A 23,388-nucleotide genomic window follows, 5' to 3' on the forward strand; every position below is an offset into this window, starting at 1 on the left:
TAACCTGCTCTTCGTGTCAGTGGGCTTATTAGTGGAGGATGGAATTCTTTGGCATTAACAATCGCATATCTTGGACTGGGGGAATGTTCTCTTCTAGATGTGTTCCATCAGAAGTGGGGGACTCTAGATGTGGTGCTTCCAGATACAACAGCAAACTCCCTCTGTGTGTACCCAGAATGAGGCATCCTCTAGCTGTGGCATTGGATGCTCTAGTTCTCCCGGGGTCTCCATTTCGGTTCATTTGTTCCTTCCCTTCACTTGGCATTCTACCTCACCGGCTCCAGAAAGTACAGAGACTAGCATTCTTCGCCCGAAGAACCTGGCACACACGACCCCTGACCTCTTCCCAACCGGCCAGATCTGCTATCCCATGGTTCTCTATTCCATCCTGCTTCAGTCTCTGGCTTTACCAGCATGGCTTTCGAAATCCAGGTCTTAAGGATAGAGGAGTGTTTTGAGTTGGAGTCTCCTACCTGCTAAAGGCAGGAAAATGTCTTCCTGTACTTGGAAATCTTACCTGAGCCCAATGTGAGCGTAGTCAGTTTACCCTAAATGCGCTGCTTTCTGCCTTATCCATCCTGTCAGACCTTTTTTGGCTTTGCATTTTCTTGTAAAAACTTTTATTCCAGGTGTTTCTGTATTGGCCCCCTTTGCAGCACCCTGAGACCTTCATTTGGTTCTCACTGCCCCTCTGAATCCAACAGGGATATCCTCTTAGAGATTCTTGCCAGCAAATGGGCCTTTTTGGTCTCTAAAATGTCTGTCAGAGGTGTTTCTGAATTGGTGATTCTTTCCTGTAAAGAGCCTTTCCTAATCCTTCATAACGACAAGGTTGTGTTACACTCCAGACTATCTTTTCTTCCAAAGGTGGATTCAGAGTTTAAAATGAGGACATTGCTCTGCCATCTTGTGCCCAGCTCCCAAGCATCCAAAGCAAATCGCTCTACATTGTCTGACCTAATCAGAGCCAACAAAGTGTACCTAAAATCTACTAACCTTATACAGATTCCCTGTTTGTCCTTTCTGTGGCACCTCACAAGGGGCACCCCACTTCAGAACCTACCATTGCACAGTGAATACGGGGCTTGCTTACAAGAGCTTATGCCCCAATTTCTCTAGGCCAGTTCAGTTTGCCTAGTTGTTGGCTACCCTGGTATTCATTGCTTGGGGATGTCCAATGGTGTTTGCATAAGATCCCTGTATCCTGTACGATGTGATTAGGATCAGAGAAATTCTGACTGATCTTGGGCTGAATTTTAAAAAGAACAAACAGATGTTCACGTCACCATCAGCTTTGCATTCTATTACAGGGGGCGGTGTGGTGCCCTTTTCAGTAAATCATACTTTTTCTACAACAAAAACTTTATTTGAAGTGCACAGAAATGATGCTTTATTTATAGCAGTGTGGTGTGCCATGCGATCCTGTATGGTACCCTGCGATAAAATGCAGCATGTCTCAGCTCTGGGCTGCAGTGCAGTGTGAACAGGGCACATAGAAAGCAATTGTATTCTGTATGTCCTTGCTATGATCAGCAACTGACAGTGTGGTAAAACACCAGTCACTGCCTATAGTGTGAATTAGCCCTTTTGGAGTACAGTACACCCTTCAATTCTATTCCTTAGTTACTCTATATGGCTTGCTACTAAACTGTGGGGTAGGGTTATAAGGGGGGGGGCGTGTCCTGAAAAGCTTTCTAGTGTCCAATCATCCGAAGGTCCAAACCTTTAACCCATGGTATATGAATAAGTTTACCTGTAATTTCTGTAATATGGTACAAGACATGGGAAAGTCAAAATTACTCAGATTGCAGCCACTGACAATAGTACTGTGTATTAAGGCGTCAGGAAAGGGAACTTCTAGGACTGATGCATGAAGCACAGAGAGGTAGATCTCCTTCCTCTGGATGGTTTAATTCTCCATCCTCCCCTCTTCCTGGTATAAGAGACAAGCAAGATATGACCCCAGGTGGGTCTTGAGCCCACAGTCCCTGGCTTAGGAGGCTAGTGCCTTATCCATTAGGCCACCAGGGATTTGTTAACCTGGCGATCTCTATCTGAACATGGTGGAACTCCATGTGGGCTGCAGGTGAGGTCAGAGCTGAGAAGGGGCTTAACCCTGAGGCCTGTGCATAGCATAATCGTGCACTCCTGAATCCATCCACCCCGTGCATTATAATGCACTTTTGTATTGATCTGTCAGTATTCTGCTCTGATTCCTCAGAGGTGCTTCCTTTTCAGACCCCTAAACCTTCTGATGATTCAGAGGAAGGCAGCCCCCCCACCTGGTCAGATGGTCTCCAAAAGGGAGGACAATTCCTTCCATATCCCCTAAGGCAATCGGATTATCCTTGAGTTATCAGTTTAGTGTTTGTAAGGTTCTCACATCAAGACAATGCATCGGATATTTTGCTTTTTAAAGTGGAGCTCCACCCAAAAGGGAAGTTCTGCTTTAAGGCTTTGTGGGTGCTGTCTGATGTCATGTACCAGCTTTGCCTGTGTGTCCTGGTCTCGACAAGAGCTGTTAACTGGGTGGGTTAAGGTGGCGCTCCAGCCAAAAGGGAAGTTCTGCTTTAATGCTCTGTCCCCTGCTCCCCGTTAAGGATTTTTTGCGGTCTTTGAAGTTCTTCTGGTCCTCCTTTATCGGAATCCCTTGGACTTTATCGGCCATAAATTTCTCCATCTGCATACTACAATCTTCCAGTTCCTTCAAAGTCTGGAAAGATAAAAGGACATTCATCAATATTTCTGATTGACACAGAAAATGGTGACAGCTTGATGGCCCCAACCCCCCCATGTGCAGCACCTTATCCCAAGAGTGATCATTCATCCCCTGCTCCCTCTAGTGGTCAGAAGCATTACCAATCCCAAGAATAGAAATGTCATCTCTTCCAGATAATTTTTAGGTGTGGAGGCTGCATTCATTTTCTTTGCTTCTTTCAGGCTAAATACATTTGCAGGTACAGAAAAATACTTGTTAATCCTGTCAGAAATCAAGTGACCTTATAAGTTTCTGTGCCCTGAGCTGAGATCTGTGTTATCCACTTTCTCAGGTTTTTTTTTTTTTAATGTGAACTAAAAAGCAATCCTCTGTGTAATGGAGATAAGGAGAGGTGAAGGTGTTTGCAGTTCTAATCAGGCTAGGGTGACAACACTTCTTCTCCATAGATGCAGTAAGTCAGTGTTGTCACCCCAGGACAGGAAATGTGTTCCTGGCACAATCGCCAAGTAAAATTTAAGCTGTGCACCTGACACACAGTAATTATCACCAATAATAAACAGAATTCATTTAGACGAGTCCCCGGACCATGTGACCAAACGTGCAAATTCTGTACAAAAATACACCTTGGATGTTACTGAAAATCTCCCCCCCGCCCCCAATCATCCATGGACCCCTCCCTTATTCATATATGTACTGGTTTTGGTGTAAATGCTGGGGGCGACTTTCCTTTTTCTACCGCGCTCCAGTCAGTCGTCTTGAAAAATGGGTGCTGTCTAATGTCATGTACCAGCTTTGCCTGTGTCCTGGTCTCAACAGAAGAGCTGTAAAATGGGGGTATAACCCTGGTATTTCTTAGACCAGTTCCATTTTGCCTAGTTTCCCATCCTGGTATTCATTGCTTGGGGACGTTCCATGGTGTATGAATAAGATGACTGTCCTGTACGGTGTGATTAGGATCAGAGGAATTCTGACTGTTACAGGGGGTGGTGTGGTGCACTATTCAGTAAATCATACAACTTTCTAAAAAAAAAAAAAACTTTGAAGTGCACAGAAATGATGCTTCATTCATGTCACTGGTTAGCAGTGGGGTGTGCCATGCGATCCTGTATGGTACCCTGCAATGAAATGCAGCATGTCTCAGCCCTGGGCTGCAGTGTGAACAGGGCACATAGAAAGCAATTGTATTCTGTACATCCTTGCTATGACCAGCGACTGACAGTGTGGTAAAACACCAGTCCCTGCCTGGTACAAGACATGGGCAAGTCAAAATTACTCAGATTGCAGCCATTGACAATAGTAGTGTATATTAAGGCATCAGGAAAGGGAACTTCTAGGACTGACACATGAAGCACTGAGTGGTAGATCTCCTTCTACTGGATGGTTTAATTCTTCATCCTCCCCTCTTCCTGGTATGAGACAAGCAAGATATGCCCCCAGGTGGGACTTGATCCCACAGTCCCTAGCTTAAGAGGCCAGTGCCTTATACATTAGGCCACCAGGAATTTGCTAACCTGGGGATCTCTATCTGAACATGGTGGAACTCCATGTGGGGTGCAGGTGAGGTCAGTTGAGAAGGGGCTTAACCCTGATCCCTGTGCATAGCATAATCCTGATCCCTGTGCGTAATGCACTCCTGAACTCTGCGACCTGCGTGTAAAGCTCTCCTGAATCCTTCCACCTCTTGCATTATAATGTACACCTCCTTTGAGGAATCGGAACATAAAAATGACCGATCTCCAATACAGAGGTGCAGCCTTTTCAGTCCCCTAAACCTTCAGGTGATTCAGAGGGAGATGCTCTCCAAAGGGGAGAACCATTCCTTCCTGATCCCCCTAAGGCAGTGGGTGCGGCAAACTCATTAGTCAACAGAGCCAAATATCAACAGTACGATTGAAATTCCTTGAGAGCTGCATTTTTTTTAAACTTGCACTATAGGAGGTACATTGTTAACTTTGGGTACTCCTAAGCTGGCCTTTGCTAAAAACGTCCTCAATCTGATTGAGGTATGTTTGCTGAGGTTGACCCCTTCCAACTCTCCCATCCACACTCGTCTTTATACTTGTTTCGTCTATCTCCTTTCGTTCATCCTCTGTCCAAACCATCTCAACATACCTTTCTCAGTCCTTGACACTACATCTTTCACTCCGTTTCCTAAAATTAACTTAAACTTTAAGTTTTTTTTTTTTTAAGACTTAAACTATAGGTACGTTTTGAATAAATCTTGATATCATACTTAATAACGATATTTAGTGATAAAATTAAATTCCTTACAATATCCATAAAATTAAATCATGACAATGACTGACAAAAACTAATGTGAACAATGGCCTTGCATCTCCTTGGAAAGTTTGGGTGAGTCAGGTTAGTATGTTTTTTAATTTTAGGCACAATTCCAGGTTCTCCTCAATAAGATGACTTCTCAATTTACGCTTGATAAGGTTCATGTTTGAAAATTGTTTGCATAAATATGTAGACCCGAATAAGGAAAACAGCAAACGCTAGTGTGTTGTGTGTTTTTTTTTTTTTTTTTTTTTTTTTTTTTTTGTTTTTTTTTTGTTTTAGTTGATTGAGTCAGGGATACTATTCCAGGTGTTAAAAATCAACATCTTCCTTCTCCAGGTCTTTCAAAGCAGATCACGTGTGCTGTGAACTAAGTTCACATTTGTTTTTTTTTTTTCCAATATTTCTATATCGACACAAACGTTCAAATTTCGAACTCCACAATTCCTTTTTTTTTTGTTTTGTTTAACAAAGGCGAACGTCTCTTTGCTGTTTCTGAATTCCTGAAACCTGTTGAGAAAAGCTTCCCTCATATATTTAAAAGTGGTGTTTTGAAATCGCAAATATCAATATTAGAATTCATTTTCTTGGCAATGTTTCAACAGGCTTGGAAAGTGAATCAAAGTTTTTTTTTTTTTTTTTTTCTTTCAAAATCTTGAGCAAAATGAATTTGTTTTTGAATGAAATAACTTCTTCTAACATCGAAAAAATTTTGTTTCCTTTCCCCTCTAGTTTACAATTAAGCTGATTTAGATGAGACGTAACGTCTACCATGAAATAAAATTTTTGGATCCACTGATCGTTCGTTCGTTCGTTTTGGATAGTGAACACCTTCTCAAGGAGAAATGCTTAATTTCTGTTAAGGAAGCAAAATGTTTCTAAACGTTTCCTCTTGATAACCAACCTATCTTGTTATGCAGCAGAAGATTTGCGTACTCTCCATTTCATCTGTCACGCTGACAGCTCGAGAGGAGAGCTGGTAATCTGCTTTCTGCGGAGGGGACATGTACACTGATCATCAGGGCCCTGATGATCAGTGTAGCCCCAGCAGTGTCCCCTGTCAGTGCCTCGTGCCAGTGTACATCAATGCCACATATCAGTGCCCATCTGAGCTGCCTATCAGTGCCACCTATCACCAACAGGATATTTTAGTACTAAATGACGTGTTTTAGTTCTAAAGTGTCTCTCTCCAAATTTGATTTCTTGTTATGCGCCAATTTTTCCTAACAAATAAGACTGGTCGGAATTTTATTTAAGTTTTGAATAAATGCGAAAGTCTCGGTCCGTTCAACTTTTTAAATGCACGGTTTTCGTCTCGTTTTTTCTTTGCTTCTTGTAGCCATGTCAAACAGGGCACCAAAAAAAAGGTTTCATTTTATTATAATAAAGCCACCAACACAAAATGATTACAATTCTTAAATTGATGACACATACCTGTAGGATTTGCAGCTGGTTGGAAAAATACAAGTAACTTTATATTTCGAGTAGTTGTGTTTTTTTTTTTTGTTTTTTTGTCACCCACTCACGATTTCCAGACGCGACTAGCACTAACCACTGCACAATGAGACTGACTGGCTCACTCAACTCGTGCATGAATCGAGCGGCTCCCACACACTGCGTATCCCACGGCCCGCCTGCGCCGTGTCGCCCGACCGACCAACACCCCACTTCTAATGCCACTTCTTCAAAATAGACTCGCCCAGGCCGAAAACCAACTTCTGCACATGGGCCACAAAGTTTCAATCGCACTGTGTGCGTGCCTGCACGTGGTATTTTGTAGAAGAGCCACACTCAAGAGGCCAAAGACACATGTGGCTCGCAAGCTGCGATTTGCCGACCACTGCCCTAAGGGGATTGGATTGTACCTGAGTCATCACTCTAGGATTTTTAAGGTTCTCACATAAAGACCGTGCATTGGATATTTTGCCAATTAAAGTGGAGCTCCACCCAAAAGGGAAGTTCTGCTTTAAGGCTTTGTCCCCCACTCCCTGTTAAAGATTGGCACCTTTTGGGGGGGCAGGGGGTACACATACACAGTAATTATCAGCAATAATAAACAGAATTCGGACAAGTTCCCTGGACCAAACGTGAGCATTTTGTACAACATTTCATCTTAGATGTTGCTGAAAATCTCCCCTTCCCCCAACATAAATGGACCCCTCCCTTATTCATATACTTACCAGTTATGGTGTAAATGCTGGGGGTGACTTTCCTTGTTCCACCACAGTTCAGTCAATCGTCTTGAAAAATGGGTGTTGTCTGTCACATACTAGTTTTGCCCGTGTGTCCTGATCTCGACAGCTGTAAAGAAATAAATGAGTGTACTTGTGAGCTACTATGGTGTTTGTCTAAACTATTACCATTAATTTGACAAACAAAACAATATATGATACACCTGTGGTTCGCTGGCACTCACACCTACTCATTAGACAGTGTTTTGTGAGAAAATCAAATGAATAAATTGGGCCGTGCTCCTGTGTATAAATAATTCCAATATTCACTATTTCAAATGACAATCCAAAGTAAAAAAAAAAAAAAAAAAAAAAGATATACTTATATCTAGTGTATAAAATACAATTATCTTCTGCTTATAACATCATAAATAAATACCGCATACTGTGCTGGTGACAATAGTAAATAGTGATAAAAACAATATAAAGTGCTCATAGATAGTCCTCTTTCAATTTAAATTTATGATGGTGCAACGCCGCTCCCATAATCTACGTGCAGTGTGATTTTATTATGCGCTCACCTCAGGTTTTGCCTTATAAAAAGGCAAAACTAGCTTTTTGTCCTTTTTATAGGACTGCTGGGATGATCCAGCTTAGGATATTCCTGATGGCAAATGGGATGATTATGCTCGATCTTAATCCACCTGGGATCTCTGGAGTGATTATGCCTGCTGCTGATCAGGATTTGATGGCTGGATAGATATTTCGCTTTTCCTTTGAAAGGTCTCCTTCCTCCTATACTGATTTCTCTCCAATATATCACAGGATGATTGTATGAAGCAACAAAACCATCATAATGCTTTATCCTTTTAAAATTAAGGCTTTATTTGCTGCTGCAAGTTCCATACAGAGTTTTTAGCATGGGCTTCAGAGTAAGGCAGTTTCAGCCTGTCCTGCAGTTTCTGCTATGCGTGCTGTGCTGTGTCCAAGACAACGTCGTGATGTCAGAGCCCCTCCCCTATGCGTTACGTCACCGGGTCACGTGACTTCATCAGGGGGATATGTAAAGAAGCCATGTGATCAGAAACACAGAACAATCACTATGTGCCCAACAGAACTCTCCATTGTAATATTGGATTCTGACAGTAGCATATTTCAGCTTCTTTGATTTTTGCTTCTAAACCCGCTACTGTGTTCTGATTGGATTTGTCTTGTTGGCTTATAGGAGGTTTTAAAGGAAAACTTAGTATTTTGTTTATAATTGAACACAATAGAGTTAACACTGAATTGTTATGAATGTATAAAAATGATCTATTCTACAACTGCCAGAATTTTTTTTTTTTCCTTCACCAATGGCAGCCCCTGGGGAGTTCCCTATGCTGTCTCCAGAAATCGAAGGGCCCATTCACACAGTAACAAAGTTGTCGCACGCTAAAGCACAGTGGTTCAGTGTCCGGCAGCCATCTGTTCTGGCAGTAGTGAGTGGTGTGGTGCACATTTCATCACATCACAGCTGCCTTTGGGGGGGGGGATAATTTATTTGTGTACAAAGTGACACTTCATTTATGTCCACTGTACAGCAGTGTGGTGTGCTGTACAGTGACAGCGATCTGGCTTGGAATGCTGCAGTAAAATTCAGCATGTCTGCACTTTTATTGCAGGTATTTGCAGCACAGATCCAAGCTGCATTTCAGTGTGAGCGGTGACTGGCATTCTTCCAATGCAGAAAAACTAGTCTATGCACTGTGTGAAATGGCCCAGATTTTCTGTATGTGCAGTTGGCTTTTCAAAGGAACTATATAGAATGTGAACTAAAGTCATACACAACCTCTGCAATGTAATATTTGGGGACATAAGGGCTGCTGCTTTCCCTACCCATCCTCTAATAGGATTATTATTTTGATGGTGTAATGTCTAAGACTCTTCTAATGCTAAAGGGACACAAAAGGCTGTTGCTTTCCTTATGACAACACTAAGACTGCTTAGGGGGGCTATAAGTATAGATGGATCATTCCCCTAAGCAGTCAGTGTGCTAAAATTATCACTATGACTCACATGAATGTGTGCCGGTAGAAATGTGCAATCATGTTTCCTGAACTCCTCCTAACAAGGTCTATAAAAGCTGAGTATACTTACCATATCTATGTCATCATGGAGGTGAACATCCTTGCCACCTGCATAATGAGATTCTTGGTGATTTTCTTCAACTTGTGCACACCAACAACATCTTATTTACTATCACTCCAAAGCAGTAATAAGGGGAGAAAAAGGCCAGGCAAAGAAAAGGACTCTAGGCTGACATATGTGATTTATGAAGACTCCTGGAGTCCTAAAATTGTGCTCAAGAGACTTCAAACAAAGGTGGAGATGGGAGTATTGGAGGTTGAGGTTAAATCGGTATTAAACCCAAAAGCAACTTTCAGACCTTCCCAACTTTTTGTTGGATATAGGCCTAGAGACCTGAAAGCAACCAGGGCTCCAGTGGAGGAATTCTCCATTAAATGAAAGGGAAGCTCCCTTTATGGCCTCTCCATATCCCGTAATAAACATTACAATAAAGTCTAATATCAGGACATCATGAATCTTGCCTCTGGAGCCGTGCAACCAGGTGTACCTACCCATCCTCTGATCCTTGTGGACCCAGTGACTTTTTTTTTTTTTTTTTTTCTCTTTCAAATTTCAACATTTTGTACACTAATGATTCACTATCATATATCATCATCATAGAACTTAATAGCTTATTCTATGGTGGTGTGTTTTTTGTGTTTGTTTGTTTTTTTTTAAATTCTTTTCAGGGAGCTGTATAGGCAGCATGTGGAATTTTTATATAACATTTTTGGAACAATTTACCATTTTTATCAAATTTTTTTGGTCCTATCCAAGATAATGCTCCTGACATTAATTTCCTTAATTCATCCTTGATCTCATTTTAGTAGTGGGATATAATTTTTTGCTTTGTATAGATTTTTTTTGAGGATGCGGTTAAGTTTATTCCCAGATATTTTAACGCCTTTTCCTTCCATGAAAAGGGAAATTCTCTTTAATATTTTTCTTCTCACTGTTGGATATATTCATGTTAAAATCTCAGTTTTAGTTGGATTAATTTTGACAACTCGCCATACTCTTTAATTTTCATTAGATTAGGCAATGTTATCCTGGGGTTAACCACATAGAACAGAATATCATCAGCGCATGTTGCCACCTTGTGCTCCACCTCTCCTATCTGCATCCTTTTTTATATCTATACTTTTTTTCCTTATTGCTAGGAGAGATTCCAGAAATACAAACGGCAAAGGTGACAATGGGCATCCCTGCTTTGTCCATTATACATCCTAAAAAATTCTGATAACTCTCAATTAACCTTTCTTGCAGCAGAGGGTTGGCTATATAGTTTCCTTATCTATTCTCTCATTCTAGGACCTATCCCCACGACCTCCAACGTATCCAGCATATACCCCCAGTCAAGCCTATCAAGTGCCTTCTCTGCATCTACTGACAATAGCAGGGCCGGAACTTTTCCTCGCTTGCTTCTTTTGAATAAGCAGTGATCTTAATCTGTTGTCCCTACCCTCCCTTCCCAGGACAAAACCCACCTGATCAATATGAATCCATTCCGGCATTAGGGTTTTCAACCTATTTGCCAATACTTTTGCATATAGTTTAGGGTGTTGTTAATAGTAATATACAGTTGTGTTTAAAATAGCAGTGTGTTGAAAAAAGTGAATAAAGCTCAATCCTTCTAATAGCTTTTATTTCCATACACACAAATGCATTGGGAACACTACATTCTATTCCAAATGAAGACATGAAGAAAAATATATCAAATTTGTGTTTTGTTCCTCTAAAAAAAAAAAAAAAAAAAATTGAGGAAAAGTGAATATTAGACTGTTAAAAAATAGCAGTGTTTTTGTATTCTTGACAAACTCACATTCACTATATAAACTGAAATGTTTGAAGATTTTGCTTTCCTTTTGAATCACTTAATATTTAGTTGTAGAAGCACTGTTTCTGAGAACTGCTGTACATCTGAGTTGCATGGAGTCAACCAACTTCTGGCACCTGTGAACAGGTATTCCAGCCCAGGATGATTGGACTACATTCCACAGTTCTTCTCTATTTCTTGGTTTTGCCTCAAACTGCATTTTTGATTTCACCCCACAAGTTTTCTATTGGATTAAGATCCGGGGATTGGGCTGGCCACTCCATAACGTCAATCTTGTTGGTCTGGAACCAAGATGTTGCACGTTTATTGGTGTTTGGGGTCATTGTCTTGTTGGAACACCCATTTCAAGGGCAATTCCTTTTCAGCATAAGGCAGCATGACCTCTTCAAGTATTCTGATGTATTCAAACTGATCCATGATCCCTGGTATGCGATAAATAGGCCCAACACCGTAGTATGGGAACCATCCCCATATCATGATGCTTGTGCAACCATGCTTCACTGTCTTCACAGTGTACAGTGGCTTGAATTCAGTGTTTGGGGGTCGTCTGACAAACTGTCTCCGGCCACTAGACCCAAAAAGAACAATCTTTCTTTCATCAGTCCACAAAATGTTGCGCCATTTCTCTTTAGGCCAGTCAGTGTGCTCTTTGGCAAATCGAAACCTCTTCAGCACGTGTGTGTGTGTGTGTGTGTGTTTTTTGTGTTTTTGTTTTTGTTCCCCCCCCCCCCCCCCCCCCTTCATAGCTTCACATAGGTGTCTTCTAATTGTAACAGTACTCACAGATAACTTTAGACCTTCTTTGATCTTCCTGGAGCTGATTGTTGGCTGAGTCTGTGTCAATCAAATGCTAATTATTATTCGTGAGCTAATATGGTGAATTTCTTTAAATAGGTGAAATATAAAAAAATTAATGTGCCGAATCAAAAATAATAAAAATTAAATCGCCTTATTATAAATGCACAAATAGGTTCGCAAACACTTCACACCAACTCATAAATAGTGTCAGAATCTATATAAAAACAAATAACTGCTGTGCTCCTATATGGATGTAAACTATAAAAACAGTGTAAGTCCTTATAATTATCCAAACAGTACACAAAATTACTTGAATGATCCCTTTAGGATATAGAGAAATATTTAGTGTAATAACATTATGTGTCCAATATCAATAATAAAGTGAAATCCTCCTTTTCTGAGAGATGGGTACAAATAGGTGAATTCACTCCCAACATATAGATGATTGCGGTATATATGAAGCTCAATTATGCGCTCCCCTCCATTCTTAGCCCAAAAATACAGGCTAAACAAGCTGTTTATCCTAAAAGGATAAAATGTGCACTGATGTTCACCACCTTCTTTGAATGTGTTCACAGTGTGATTTCCTGATTTTATCAACCTGGTGTCTCTCCTCTCATTACTATCCTATGCAGATCTGTGGATGGATGGATATTTCCTCCTCACCTCCAAGGGGAATAATCCTCCTAGATCCACTCCAGGAGTCTCCACACATATAATGCCAAAAAAAGAACAAAAGATAGTGCTTTACCCTTATAAAACACTTGATTGCATAGCCATTGTATTGCACTCACATTTTAATAATTAAAACAAGCCTTAATGCATATCTCCTTGTGTGCACCATACACTAGCTGTACTCGCTGTATAGAAGCAGACTGGGAGTGGTGACGTCAGAGCCCCTCCCCATTGATTGTTGGCTGAGTCCTTGCCATTTTGGCTATTCCATCCGAATGGTAGCTTTTTTTCGCTTTCTTTCAGGTTTTGGTTGCCATTTTAAAGCATTTGCGATCATTTTAGCTGAGTAGCCTATCATTTTCTGCACTTCTTTGTTTTTCCCCTCTCCAATCAACTTTTTAATCAAGGTACACTGTTCTTCTGAACAATGTCTGTCTGAAACTACCCATTTTCCTCATTTCAGAGAAATGCACTGTAACCAGCATGTACATTTGCTGCCTTACTTCCTTTCAAATAAGGGCAATAATTGCCACCTGTTTTTCAAAGCATGAATGACCTCACTAATAGAACTCCACACTGCTATTTTGAACATGCCCCTTTCAATTACACAGAATCAGCAGCATGCATGTCATGACTGTTGGGTCTGTTGGATTTCTATTACTCTACACCTGCTAGTAAATTATTTGCCATGTAGAAATATTTCTACCAAAAAACAGTGATCAGGTTAGTGATGTCTGTCTGCTATTATTTTGAACACAACTGTAGGTCTATAACTAGAACATTGGGTTCCATCTTTTCCTTTCTGTATGATTGTAATATGTGCTTGCAAGGACTCCTTCCTCATTTCCTTCAACTGGTTTTTTTTTTTTTTTTTTTTTCTTTCTAAGTTTAGTATAACTTGAGCATGCTTATCCAATTTTTCTTCCGTGTCCTCTACGCTTGATGACACCTGCCCCAGATCTTTCTGTAATTTCGCCATTTTCAAGACCCTTGAACATTTTCTGTTTTTAGTAAGCATTTGTGAAATTTTCGCTTGTTTTGGAATTCTCTGTATCCACTACCCTTTTTTTTTTTTTTTTTTCTTATCTTCCCCCTTCTATATTTTGACTGCTATTGGCTGTTCCCAAGGATAATCAAGAGCATTCTACAATGCTGTTTTTCTCATAAGACCCCCTAGGTGAACACCCCCCCCCCCCCCCCCCCTCCCTCATATTTTAAAACACAGTTCAATACAGCATTCCAAAATGCACAAATCCCAATACTCCTGTTGCTCTCACCCTCTTAGCTCCTTCCACTTGTCGAATACTTTCTCCTGGGGGTTGCTGGCTTCAATCGTCCCTCCTAGTGATCGAAATTATTAGGGGGGGGCACCCAGAGTATGTTCTCCTCCAAATCCCTGGCTTCAGCAGTCCCAGACGAGAGGAGAGAGCTGTGATTCCATTCTCTGTTTAACAAGCCGGCCGCCTGGCTTATCCACCTCCCAGTTCTCCTTTTCGGCAGACCACGTGACCACCCGATGCCCAATGAGTTCCAGCTAGGTCCAGCTCTCCTCTCTGGCTGACAGGAATCTCACTCTCCTCCTCCACTTCGGCTCCAGATCCCACACAATGGGGTCTGCGGGGCGCTCACTCCTCCAGGGGGACTGCAATGCGGGTCGAGTAGGTCTCGGTAACGATCTCCCAAGCATTTTTTTCCTTTCAGAGGGACTATGGGGGTGACTGGGAGCTCTCACCTTGAGCTCCTGCTCAGTGTCATGCTTAGGCTCCTCCACCTTAGCATGTGTTCTGATAAAATTAGTCCTGGGGAAAAAAAAAGTGGGGAGAGACGACCCGAAGGCTTCCATCTCAGCCAAGCAATTCTGATGTGCTCGACATGGTTCTAGAGAATGTTTTCAGGATTGATATCTCTAAGAAGAAAAGTGAACAGTAAGCTCTGCATATCCCACATTTTATTAGAGACAAGATGCAAATGTATATCTATACAAAGAATGAACATTGATGGGTGGACATCGCCTCATTTTTATATACGACTACAGGAAGATCTGTTTCTGGGTTCCCAGCTCCACCCACCTTCTATATTATGAGGAGCTCACGCCTCTTGCTGTATTTGTATAAATCCTACATTAAGCAGAATATGGCATAAGCAGGGAGGCTTCTGCAGCGGATGGAATGAGTTTACAGGAGATGACACAACTGGGAATTCTGGGGGAAAGGCTTCCCGATTCAATAAAATATACCAGAAGCCAACATGTGAGTGTTAGTCAGCTAATCCATTATTTACCCGTGCATGACCCCCATCAGCATGCAGGAATTGCAGGCCACAATGAATCTCAGTAGTGATGAATCCTGAAGGCGAAAAAGAAAAAAATATAAATTCAAAATCATTACAGCCCAATAAAAGGTAAAGGTGACTTCCCTCCCTATAGTACATAGGAATATGGATGGATGGGCCTGGCTGTGTCGCTGCCTGTGCTCAGTGGTCAGCCACCCCCGATTCCATCACAGCCCTGTCATTGGACTTGCCTTATGATGTTGCAGTCAAGTGGAGCTGAAGCTGTTTTTTTATTTTTATAGTTTCTGAAGATCCCCCTCCACTCAGGAATTCCAAGACAAAGAACAGATGAGCTTGTATGAAAATAAGATAAATGTTACATTAGAGATGAGTAAGATTTTACTTTGTGGAAGACTATACAAAGTCACCAACATCCGCAGATAGTGCAATGTGGAATCTTCCTTCAAGGGATTGGGAAAACTAGAGCAATACGTAGGCTGCCATGGCTGGACTATTTTGATCACAATACTAGGTTTTTTGTTTTCAAAAAGTTGTAATTTTAGGGGGTCTGGGTCAGTAGGGGAGCGTGCAGTACAAGAATAGGATGAAAAAGCTGGAAGATAAAGACTTACCTCTGTCTGGAATGTTCCAAATAGATGGGTAATATACCGAGTGTTTCTGTATTTTACTGGTATTTGACGCTCTGTAGTCCATGTACTGGGATCATTGCAGTAGCATTTGCTTTTTAATGATCTTCACGGGCAGTTTCTGTTGAAAGGCGTAATGGGAGGCCAACACCACCATCCCAAAGCCCCCTGGTCCAAGTTCTTTATGGAAAGTGAATATTTTCAATGATAGTCTGTATGAGTCATCCTTCATGGCACTGCTGGATGGGACTGCTGTAAATGTCCCAAGGACTTTCTTTTTTTCTAGGAAAAAAAACTATTTTTAATTCCTGCTATTTTACACATTTTATTGAAGTTACATATGTAAGTGAATGTCATCCATGTTCGGAAATTATCTTCTCTACGGGAATTCTATACAAGGCAATGTGGGGATTCTGGGCCATGGGAGTTCATTGTCAGTGCATGGCTTTCTGTGCCAGGACTAATGTAAGTTTTTAAAGTTCTTCAGAGAGAATTTAAAAATTTCACCCCAAATAACCATGTGGCCACCAAACTATTAGAAATCCTAATGTCGTCTCACTGTGCTGAGATCCTGGTGATTAAAGACCACCAATCTGCTACATTTAGGCAGGCTGTGCTTTCTGCTTAGTATGCTTGTGTTGTAATCCCATCATCTCGTACTTGTCCTAATTAATAATCATTCCAATATTCTATATTGGTTTTATCTCAGCAGTTGTACAAGGGCTTTGGTAATGCTCTATAGACATATGTAGTGGCCTCATTAAAATGATATCATTGAACAATACAGAGCAGGGGGATGAATCCTGTGGTCAGCTGTGTTGTAGACCATGGTTTCTCAACCTGTGGCCCTCGACCTCAAACCAGGGAAGTGCATGCCTGGGGTCAGCAACCCGTTGATCACGATCTAGGTTTGTTGACCCACCTTCCCAGAGCATCAGAGTGCATCAAGCTGGCACTGGCAGCTTCATCTAGAACCTTTCTAGCAGTCTGGAGAGCTGTGCCAGCAAAAGCTGGAAAAGGAAAGGTCAGTGTATCACTCACACTGTGTGATTTTTGCAATGGGAATATTTGTACCTAATAAAGGAATTTAACTTTTAGGCGGCTTTCACAATGATCCATGGGTATAGTGCAGTGCACCTGAGGCTTTCCTGCGGGTTGGCTGCATTGAGCCATAGACTTCTTATATTTGGCAGGTTTGCTGCGCTTTCTGAACGTGCACCAGGACTCCTGAATGCACCACACCTGAAAGATATAGAAGTCTGTCAACGCTCAGCTAACCTGCAAACAATCTGCAGTGTGAAAGTAGCCTTTTAGGCGGCTCAGGACAGTAAGGGCTTGTTTACATTTGTGGTTTGGGGAGCAGTAAAACCCCATAGTTGACATGTTTTTATCACCACCCAACCATTGCTGTAGCATTAGGGGTCCCAATGGTGACCCCTGCCCTATGCTCCAGGGGGCCCATGCAGTCTCCCTGTCACGTTCTGTTTTGCACTCTGACGGGATGGGCTGCGGGGGTGGCATATACACAAATTGATCCACTCTTTTTCTCTGGCAACCTCTGAAAGATGACTTCACCTCTTCTCCCTCCTGCTGGCATTCAGTGGCTACAGGAGGAAAATGTTCGTTATGCTATTCAAAATAAAACTTTCAACATTCTGAACCATTTCATTATGGCCTGCGACTGGCTACCAAATCACGTAAGTAGCCCTCGCTCTTCAAAAGGTTGAGTAACCCTGTTCTAGACACGCTATGATGAAATAGAGGGAATATTCTTCTGCTTCTGCAGCCTCCATAGAGAGTCCAGAACATGACAGTCCACATGACTACTCCCAGTGACAATGATGGGAATGGCAAAGATGGGGGCAGCAGCACTGTCAGCCTGCCATGTGCAATCCTTTGAGTTTACAGTTGGACTGCCTGTCAGGTCTGTGAATCTCCTTTACACATCATACCTGTCACCTCTGACCTGATACAATATCTCATAGAAAAAGGAAAGTGGGTATATAAGCGAGCACCATGTCCCATAAAGTAGTAATAAATAAAAGCGCACCTGTTGAAACCGCACAGATATGAACGTGACCCATAGGAAATCATGTTAACCTCTTCCCGCTGGCCGAACGCAAATGTGCGGCCTCCTGGCGTCTGGGCCTAGACGCTGAGCGGCCACACATTTACGTTCTATTACAAAAGAACATGTGTGCTGAGAGAGCACGCCCTGCACACTCCCAGCACACATGTCCAGTAATGACGGGAAGGTCCCGATCCCCTCTTTCAATCAGGACCTTTCCCAATCGTGTGACAGTGTCACGGCAGTCACATGACCCTAAACCCTGCCCCACCTCCTGGCTTCTGAAACCCTTAAAGGGCTGGGAGGCCAAGGGGTTAAATGGAATGTAGTGCATTTTCTGCTAATCTGAAAGCACACTGCAAAATACACAGGTGTGAGCCTAGCCTTAGGCAGACATAAAACGTTTTGTTTTTAGATATTTATGCTATGTGGCTACTGATTGGATTGTGTGGTAATATGTTTTCACTGTGTTTGGCTCATCACTTATAATCCACCTGGGATGGATTTCACTTTTTAGGTGGGAGGTTATAAATAATGAAGCCAACCCATTGTCCAACTTGCTATTAGAAAGGCTGCTTGTGGCTGAAACATGTCTGCATTGTGGCATCTGACTTTTACCCAGGCGTCAAATAAGGAAGATTTATAAGCCCACAGATGAGTGCCAGCATTTACTTTTCTTGTTCCTTTCCTTTTTTTTTTTTTTTTTCTAATTCTTTAAGGTATGCAGCAAAATATAGCCGTATGACATGACAGACTATGCTTAATATCCATTCACAGTAAAGTGTGAATCATGAACAAAGATAAAGGACGTCTAAAAGAGTAGACTAAATTCCAGCACAATACCATGCACTAGCCGTAGCCTCCACAGCAAACATGTCCTGCATTGTGGTGGGAGACATATGTAGGGGAACATAGCCAACATGTACATACCAACAAGATGGCACAAACTGGAAGGTACAGAGTCACTAGGAGGTGGAGAGTGAAACCTAGACCTCAGAAGGTGAAGGTCATCTTGCTCCACCCTCCAAGCAGCAGTGCCTAGCGGTTGGAGCACACCGGATAGCATTTTCTGGATAATGGAGGGAAAAAATAGATACCCTAGGTATCTAGAAAAGGGGGAAAAAAAGGAAGGGTGGGGAGCTTCAGGCATTTTGTTTTCAGTTGTCATTAGAAGCCTTGTCCCCATCAGATGTCCCTCTATTCCTGCCTGGGTGGATCTTCCATCACTTTTCCATCCTGGTGATATTGGTGATCAGGACACATGGAGAGGGTGAGTCTCCCTAATGGGGACCTGACAGGGGTCCTAACATTTCCCTACTCTATGCAGTGACCCCTCTAGGTGTATATAGCAGTGACCCCAGTGTATAGATATGGGTGACATGCATTATATTTCTCTATTATACTTACTATCAGTGTCTTTCTTGGTTTTTGGTTGAATGGGCAGTAATCTGCCTGGAGCTTCCCCAAGCCCCCCCACCTAATTGGCTGTACACATCCTTTATGAGGCATTAATCTGGGGCTGTGAGGCTGGTTGGTGGTCCTCTGAGGGACCCACTCTCTCCTGTGTTGGTTCTTTGTTGGTGGTCAGAGGACCAATTTTCTTTTTCTTGAATTGGTGCCTCATTGCCCCATGCCCACCCCTTTTTTTGTAGGTATTAATCAGGGGCTGTGCGGCTGGTTGGCGGTCCTCCATTGGAAGTCCGGCTCTCAGCTATGCAGGTTCCTTCTAGATTCTGACCAGAAAATGAACTCTGGTTTGTTTATTGTGAGGAACCATTGAATGATGAGCAATGCTGAAGACAAAGTGCAATCGCTTCCTCCTTCAAAGGTCAGTCACAATCTGAGCTGCAGGTGCTAAGGGCTGCCTAACCTGTGGTTCCATCACTATGACTGACATGTTTGAAAATTTGAATTTCTCTGCTGCTTTGAAACAGTCTGTTTTTATTGTGGGGTTGTGAGGCTGGATTCACAACATATCAGTCGGGGGGGCAGCACCTATTTCTGGTCATATACTATATATTCTGTACCAGCCTGTAATACTCCTCCATTAGCAGACCATTCCTATGTAGGACAATTACTCCACCATATATCCCTGCACCTTGATTCATTGGATATCATTGTATACAGACAGAGCTTTCTCTTGGTGGGATGTCATATTTTTTTTCTATATAAAGGGAAGAGACTGAAATTATTTCCCTGACTTTCTATGATGAAATATTGGAAATCGATAATCTGTCTACATATATTTAATGTATTCTTCTGAATGTGTTTGGTGAAAAAATAACATTGGTATTTATGATTCACTCTGTGAAAGTTCTGAGATTTAGAAGAGAGCCATTTCCCTGACTGGTAAAAAAAAAAAAAAAAAAATCCTCTTAGATGGGGGCAACAGTGCAAACACCCCCAAAATGGCCTCTTCTTGGAAAGTGGACATCCAAAGGTGAAGTCTAATTTTTTTTTTTTTTTTTTTTTTTTTTTTAGAGGAAGTTATAAAAAAAAGTCGCCCAATGAAGTCAATAGTGAGTCTTCTGTTGGGGTTTGTTTACAGCAGATGCAGTCAGGTTTGTGTGTGTACAAAAGAGCTGACAAAAAAATAAAATAAACAGACAACTACTAGCCATTCAATTGCTTGTACAAGCAGTGAGAGGGGACTTCTCTTCCTTCCTGCTGCCTCCTGCCGTTCTCTTGGGATCTCCCATCCCACCAGGAGCCCTAAGCAACCAGCTGGCATGTCTTTTGATTGTAAACTGGAAGTGATGACCTGACATCACTTTTGGTTTACTTGGAAACTTTCGGCACAATTTTAAAGATTCTGAAAGCATTCAAAAACACTGATCTTGGAGTTTTGAATGCTTTTTAAGTGCAAGGAGGGATCTGCGGTCTTAAAGACCCCAGATCCCTCCAGAACGGAGTACCTGTCATGTGGCTATTGCTGCCACAGGAGATGTTTACATTTGCTTGTGACAGCAATAAAAGGGATTTAAAAAAAAAAGTAACGGTGTAAAAATATTTAAAAAATGTGACTTAAAAATAAATTACTCTCCCTGTGCTCTTGCGCATAGGCGATTGCACGCGTCGGTCCCTCATGCACCAGGCCCACTCTGTAAATCTAAAGTGGAAACCTGTAAAGGCTTTTAAAGCATCGCCTATGAATAATATTTACTCCATTCGTTGCTGTTGCACAGGCATGTGCAAATTTTAAGCATGACATATTTGGTATCGATTTACTAGGACTAAACTTTTTTATATTTTGCAAAAAAAATTGGGTTATGTATTGTTTTTTTTGCAATAAAATATTTTGCAAAAAACCACTGCACAAATAACGTGTGATGTAAAAAAAAAAAAAGCAAAAACCACCAATTCTCTAGAGCCTCGGATTTAAAAAAAAGTGTTCTAAAGACCTATTTCTAGCATCAAATACTGATTTTAAAATGCAAACCAAGTGCCAGAAATGGCCTGGAGCTATTAGCCACTTGCCTTCCAGAGGATTTGCCCCCGCCACCCCCCCCCCCCCCCCCTTCTGACCGGACCATTTTGTTGTGATATGATGCTGTTATTTTAACTGACAAGTTGCAGTCATGCAATGCTGCACCTAAATTAAATTTACTTTTTTTTTTATATATATATATATAATTATAAACTAAGACTGCCAATTTTGAAAAAAACTTATCCAGTAAAAAAAATTTTAAAAATCAAATTGTCATAAATTTACAAAGCAGCCTGTTCATGCTGACAAGGAAGAGATCTGTGTTTTTTTTACATACAGGTCTCTTCCCCTTTTCACTGTTCCTTAGCAATCACTGGGTGCCAGTGGGAAATCTCCATCCTGGACCCGATGACTGACAGCTGTAGCCACCAATGGCTGCGCACTTGCATGCCCCATGCCCGGAAATACAAAAGTGTGTGTGTGTGTGTGTGTGTGTGTGTGTGTGTGTGTGTACATGATATTGCTCAGCCCTGCCACCCTGTAGCAGTAGTTCTGCTATAGCAGTGGTTCTCAACCTTTCTAATGCCGCGACCCCTTAATACAGTTCCTCATGTTGTGGTGACCCCCAACCATAAAATTATTTTCGTTGCTACTTCATAAATCTAATTTTGCAGTGGGAGGACTAGCGCCCCATCACTGATGTCAGTGGGAGGACTAGCGCCCCATCACTGATGTCAGTGGGAGGACTAGCGCCCCATCACTGATGTCAGTGGGAGGACTAGCGCCCCATCACTGATGTCAGTGGGAGGACTAGCGCCCCATCACTGATGTCAGTGGGAGGACTAGCGCCCCATCACTGATGTCAGTGGGAGGACTAGCGCCCCATCACTGGTGTCAGTGGGAGGACGAATAGCGCCCCATCACTGGTGTCAGTGGGAGGACGAATAGCGCCCCATCGTTGGTGTCAGTGGGGGGAGGAATAGCGCCCCATCGTTGGTGTCAGTGGGGGGAGGAATAGCGCCCCATCGTTGGTGTCAGTGGGGGGAGGAATAGCGCCCCATCGTTGGTGTCAGTGGGGGGAGGAATAGCGCCCCATCGTTGGTGTCAGTGGGGGGAGGAATAGTGCCCCATCGTTGGTGTCAGTGGGGGGAGGAATAGTGCCCCATCGTTGGTGTCAGTGGGGGGAGGAATAGTGCCCCATCGTTGGTGTCAGTGGGGGGAGGAATAGTGCCCCATCGTTGGTGTCAGTGGGGGGAGGAATAGTGCCCCATCGTTGGTGTCAGTGGGGGGAGGAATAGTGCCCCATCGTTGGTGTCAGTGGGGGGAGGAATAGTGCCCCATCGTTGGTGTCAGTGACACAAATGATGGGGCACTATCCCTCCCACTGACACCAATGATACTTACCTTGCTGACTCCTGCTCCAGCCTGGGCTCGCTCTCTCCCTCTCCCATCTACAGCCTGCATACCTGGCTGCAGCAGCAAAATTTGCACTTACCTGTCAGCTGTCTTCCTTCTCTGGCCTCTCTCTTCACTCGTTCCTACAGCTCCCTCGATCTTCTTCGATCTCCGCCCGCTGCCGCTCGGCTCCTCCTCTCCAAGCTCCACCTTCTCGCCGGTGATTGGCCGCCTGTGTGCCTCTCCTGAGCTACAGCTCCGGTGGCCAATCAGCGGCGAGGAGGCGGTGACAGGGGCAGCATATCATCCCGCCCACACATCGCCGGAGACGGCAGCGGTGTCTCGGTTCCTAAGACCATCAGAAATATGTGTTTTCCGATGGTCTTAGGCGACCCCTGGGAAATGGTCGTTCGACCCCCAAAGGGGTCGCGACCCCCAGGTTGAGAACCGCTGTGCTATAGGGAGGCAGGGAAGTGGATAAATGAAGCAAACGCATATTCCAGAGTAATTGTATTCTAATGAGCCAAGTTTACATCATTGGATCCTTTAAAAGATGTACAGCATGCTGCATGTTTTCACACTGGAACGCACTGCAAACATGCATTAAAGCATACAAACATTTAAAAGCAATGCAGAAGAAAACAAAATGGGGGGAAGGATTCTAAAAATATACTGCAAACGCAGTGATAGTGATGTAAGTGAGCTCTTATTAACGTAAAAAAAGCTCCCTGGAGGATTAAACTGCATTGTGTGCAATGGCTAGATGTCCTGTACGAATACAGAACACCCCTTCTCTGGAACTCTCTACTCCAATATATCCGACTACTGTCTACGTTGCTCACTTTCAGGCCTTCTCTTAAAACTAATCTCTTAAGGGAAGCCTATCCTGCCTTCAGCTAATAACCAAATCTTCTTTCTCCAATCAGTCTATCCCCCACAGTTGTTACCTTTTGTACCACTAGCCCCTCCCTCTTGGATTGTAAGTTCCAAATAT

The 23,388-nt window shown here is 42.6% G+C and overlaps 1 long non-coding RNA gene across 1 annotated transcript; it reads right to left on the reverse strand.

Annotated features, from left to right (window-relative positions):
- Positions 1 to 1,350: 1,350 nt before the first annotated feature.
- Positions 1,351 to 14,908, reverse strand: LOC149460215 (uncharacterized). Its single transcript, XR_016313099.1, has 4 exons — positions 14,867 to 14,908; positions 13,864 to 14,492; positions 7,180 to 7,300; positions 1,351 to 2,713 (listed from the first exon to the last, which is right to left on the reverse strand). It is a non-coding gene; the product is annotated as an uncharacterized LOC149460215 (long non-coding RNA).
- Between the last annotated feature and the right edge of the window lie 8,480 nt (positions 14,909 to 23,388).

This window comes from Staurois parvus, unplaced genomic scaffold (assembly GCF_062004578.1).
Source record: "Staurois parvus isolate SC_StPar_1 unplaced genomic scaffold, SC_StPar_1.0 ptg000232l, whole genome shotgun sequence".
Classification (NCBI taxonomy): Eukaryota; Metazoa; Chordata; class Amphibia; order Anura; family Ranidae; genus Staurois; species Staurois parvus.